The sequence below is a fragment of the Bubalus bubalis genome, chromosome 3, assembly GCF_019923935.1.
Source record: "Bubalus bubalis isolate 160015118507 breed Murrah chromosome 3, NDDB_SH_1, whole genome shotgun sequence".
NCBI lineage: Eukaryota > Metazoa > Chordata > Mammalia > Artiodactyla > Bovidae > Bubalus > Bubalus bubalis.
The window spans coordinates 149422440-149427217 of record NC_059159.1 but is presented as its reverse complement, the minus strand read 5'-3'; the positions used below and the strand labels follow the sequence as shown (position 1 = coordinate 149427217).

The following is a 4778-nucleotide window of genomic DNA, read 5'->3' as shown; positions in this document are numbered from 1 at the left end:
TTTCTGGACTCCAAAATCACTGCAGATGGTGACTGCAGCCATGAAATGAAAAGACACTTACTCCTTGGAAGGAAAGTTATGACCAACGTAGATAGCTTATTCAAAAGCAGAGACATTACTTTGCTAACAAAGATTCGTCTAGTCAAGGCTATGGTTTTTCCAGTGGTCATGTATGGATGTGAGAGTTGGACTGTGAAGAAGGCTGAGCACCAAAGAACTGATGCTTTTGAACTGTGGTGTTGGAGAAGACTCTTGAGAGTCCCTTGGACTGCAAGGAGATCCAACCAGTCCATTCTGAAGGAGATCAGCCCTGAGATTTCTTTGGAAGGAATGATGCTAAAGCTGAAACTCCAGTACTTTGGCCACCTCATGTGACGAGTTGACTCATTGGAAAAGACTGATGCTGGGAGGGATTGGGGGCAGGAGGAGAAGGGGACGACAGAGAATGAGATGGCTGGAGGGCATCACTGACTCGATGGACTTAAGTCTGAGTGAACTCCGGGAGTTGGTGATGGACAGGCAGGCCTGGCGTGCTGCGATTCATGGGGTCACAAAGAGTCGGACACGACTGAGGGACTGAACTGAACTGAACTAACTACTTTCTATTTTATAGATGAGAACTGAGGTTTTGAATGAATGAGTAACCTGCCGTATCCAGGTCTGATTGATTCCAGAGGCTCAGTAAGCTCTTAACTACTCATTACAAAGTCATTTCCCACAGGTTATATGTTTTTCCTTACTTCCGCATCTCTGCAATGTGGAGAGCAGTAGCTTTCAAATAACAGAACTCAGTAAATAATTTATTACACTAAACTAGACTACAGTTAGAAAGGACAACTACTATTACAATTCATTCCAGCAGGGTATCCAAACACTTCCCTTCTAACAGAACAATATTCTCAAAGCTTATACTAACACCACTAATCAGGATTTAAGATTAAACAAATTTAATGTGAACATGAGGGAAAATAACCTATCTATTGAAAATATGTGCATTTTTATCCTTAATATGTCTATATACAGTCTTCTTTATAGAAGAAAAGGATATGTATTTCAATCATTCTATATATATATATGTATATGTATACACACATGTGTGCAAACACATGCACAAATGCATGCACATATAAAACTGGGCATGATAAAACACAAAATAAATTTATAAGCAGTGAAAAAATAATACAGAAATAAATTAAGACATTACATACCTAAGAGGACAGCAAACCTGATTTTTGGATTGTATCTTATCTCCATGTGGATGTGCTCCTCTGATTGATATACAGAGCAGGATCTTGCTGAATGGACCCACTAGAATAGGCAACTATTTACTAATCCAGTCATATTCATAATCAAACATATATCCTTTTTCATCAAACAAGTCAGTAAAAAGGCTTCTTAGGTAGTCATAATCTGGTTTTTCAAAAAAATCTAGCCTTCTTACATAACAAAGATACATTGCCATTTCTTTGGAAAATTTTCACATTACACTTCTATTGGTATGGCGCGTTTTGTATCTCCAATTTTCTGATATCTCTCTTTTAATATGTCAGCTTTTAAACCTTGCCAAGGAAGACTGCCTCTCAGAAAATACATGAACATGTGACCTAAAGCTTCTAAGTCATCTCTTCTACTTTGTTCTTTCCCTAAATGTGTGTTTGTGCTCATATATCTAGCTGTTCCTATAAGGCTCTTGTGCTCTTTGTATGGTATGTGTTTCTTTGTCTCTGGATCAATATATTCCTTTGCCAAACCAAAATCTATAATATGAATAACTTGCTGGGTTTTGTTTCCCAGACAGCCTATTAAACAGTTCTAAGGTTTTACATCTCTGTATATCAAGTTCTTCGAATGGACATATTGCATGTGAGAAATCAGTTAGATAGCTATCATGAGAACCGTTTTAAGAGAAAATGTTCCGTCACACAAATCAAACAAATCTTGCAAAATAGGTCCCAGCAGTTCCATCACCATAGTGCTGTATTTACCACAAGGGCCAAAATAATAAACTTGAGGTATACCATCTCCAGATCCTAACTGCTTGTAGAAATTGGAATACAGTCAAATGTAGCTGTGATGCTCTGGATTATATGAGCTCCAATTTAATGGCCATATATTCATTTGTATACAAATTTTTCCCTAATTGTAGTTCTCCAAAATTCCCATATCCAGTTTTTTTTCCCAACTCTAAAGTTAGATCCAACCATTAAAATTCCAGAGGATGAAGAACCAGTTCCTTGAGTGTTAATGCTCTGCTGCTTTTGAAGCATGACTTTCCATACCTCTAGGTTTCTGAGTTCTCAGACATCACCTTCACCTGCCCCTCCTCATTTTAGGCTCATGATCTTGCCTTTTTACCTACAAGTAACTCCCTCAACTCACTTGTCTTTTGGCTGCTCTAACCCTCAACTTCTCCTGAGAGGCTTTTCTCAAGCAATTGCTTCCTTTCCCCCAGCCCCCCCCATTATCAATTTACCTTCCTCTGCTGGTGAGATATCATCCATCTTAACAACAAACTCTCTCTTAACCTTCCTTTCTCTGCAGTTGCTGCCAACTGTCTGGTGTCTTGACCTGCATGCTGGGGGCATCTGGAAAAAAAAAAAAAAAAAACAGAACTCTGATTTTCACCTCTTCTCACCTTTTCTTTTCCCAACCTTCTCATCTCGGCCTTCCCATCCACATCATCATACACCTCCTGGACTAAATCAGAAGCTTGACATCACCTGTGTTTCCTACATTTGCCTCAATCACCATCCATTTCATCAGTATGTCTTCTCAATTCTCTGTCCAAATTATGTCCCAATTCTTCCACATTGTCTCCATTTTCACATTCACATCCAAGCCAACAGTGCCTCTTGGACTGTAGCAATTAGTGTTTCCACTTCTCTCTCTGCTTTTTCTGTTGCTTCTTACCTTTTCATTCAAAACACTGCAACTAGGGAAAGGTATGTTAAGGATCAAGTGACTGGTGTAGATAAGGTGTACAGAATGGGTATACATAGGCCAGGTGAATGCAGACACATGAAAATGTAACTTTTTGTGCTCTCATTTGTCTTACTTGCCTTTCAAATCTTTCTAGCATGAGACTGAGGTACAAATAGAAGGAGGGATACTCTCACTTCATGGAGCATTATCCTTGGTGGAAACATTCTGGATCCATCTTTGCTCAGTTCAGTTCAGTTCAGTTCAGTCACTCAGTCATGTCCAACTTTTTGTGACCCCATGAACTGCAGCACACGAGGCCTCCCTGTCCATTACCAATTCCCTGAGCCCACCCAAACCCATGTCCATTGTGTTGGCGATGCCCATCCAACCATTTCATCCTCTGTCATTCCCTTCTCCTTCTGCCCTCAATCTTTCCCAGCATCAGGGTCTTTTCAAAAGAGTCAGCTCTCCACAGTGGGCAGCCAGGTATTGGAGTTTCAGCTTCAATGTCAGTCCCTCCAATGAACACCCAGGACTGACCTCCTTTAGGATGGACTGGTTGGATCTCCTTGCAGTCCAGGGGACTCTCAGAAGTCTTCTCCAACACCACAGTTCAAAAGCATCAATTCTTCTGTGCTCAGCTTTTTTTTTTTATAGTTTAACTCTCACATCCGTACATGACTACTGGAAAAGCCATAGCCTTGACTAGATGGACCTTTGTTGACAAAGTAATGCCTATGTTTTTTAATATGCTGTCTAGGTTGGTCATAACTTTCCTTCCAAGGAGCAAGTGTCTTTAATTTCATGGCTGCAGTCACCATCTTCAGTGATTTTGGAGCCCAGAAAAATAGTCAGCTACTGTTTCCATCATTTTCCCATCTATTTGCCATGAAGTGAAGGGACCAGTGCCATGCTCTTCATTTTCTGAATGTTGAGCTTTAAGCCAACTTTTTCACTCTCCACTTTCACTTTCAACAAGAGGCTCTTTAGTTCTTCTTCATTTTCTGCCATAAGGGTGTTGTCATCTGCATATCTGAGGTTATTGATATTTCTCCCGGCAATCTTGATTCCAGCTTGTGCTTCTTCCAGCCCAGCGTTTCTCATAATGTACTCTGCATATAATTTAAATAAGCAAGGTGACAGTATACAGCCTTGACATACTCCTTTTCCTATTTGGAACCAGTCTGTTGTTCCATGTCCAGTTCTAACTGTTGCTTCCTGACCTGTATACAGGTTTCTCAAGAGGCAGGTCAGGTGGTCTGGTATTCCCATCTCTTTCAGAATTTTCCACAGTTTATTGTGATCCACACAGGCAAAGTCTTTGGCATAGTCAATAAAGCAGAAGTAGATTTTTTCTGGAACTCTCTTGCTTTTTTGATCATCTAGCAGATGTTGGCAATTTGTTCTCTGGTTCCTCTGCCTTTTCTAAAACCAGCTTGAACATCTGGAAGTTTACAGTTTACATATTGCTGAAGCCTGGCTTGGAGAATTTTGAGCATTACTTTACTAGCATGTGAGATGAGTGCAATTGAGTGGTAGTTTGAGCATTCTTTGGCATTGCCCTTCCTTCAGATTGGAATGAAAACTGACCTTTTCCAGTCCTGTGGCCACTGCTGAGTTTTCCAAATTTACTGGCATATTGAGTGCAGCACTTTCACAGCATCATCTTTCAGGATTTGAAATAGCTCAACTGGAATTCCATCGCCTCCACTAGCTATGTTCGTAGTGATGCTTCCTAAGGCCCACCTGACTTCACATTCCAGGATGTCTGGCTCTTGGTGAGTGTGAGTGATCACAACTTCATGATTTTCTGTGTCATGAAGATCTTTTTGTACAGTTCTTCTGTGTATACTTGC

The 4778-nt window shown here is 40.4% G+C and overlaps 1 pseudogene; it reads right to left on the bottom strand.

Moving 5' to 3' along the window:
* Positions 1-1192: 1192 nt before the first annotated feature.
* Positions 1193-2452, bottom strand: LOC102404786 (annotated as a pseudogene).
* Between the last annotated feature and the right edge of the window lie 2326 nt (positions 2453-4778).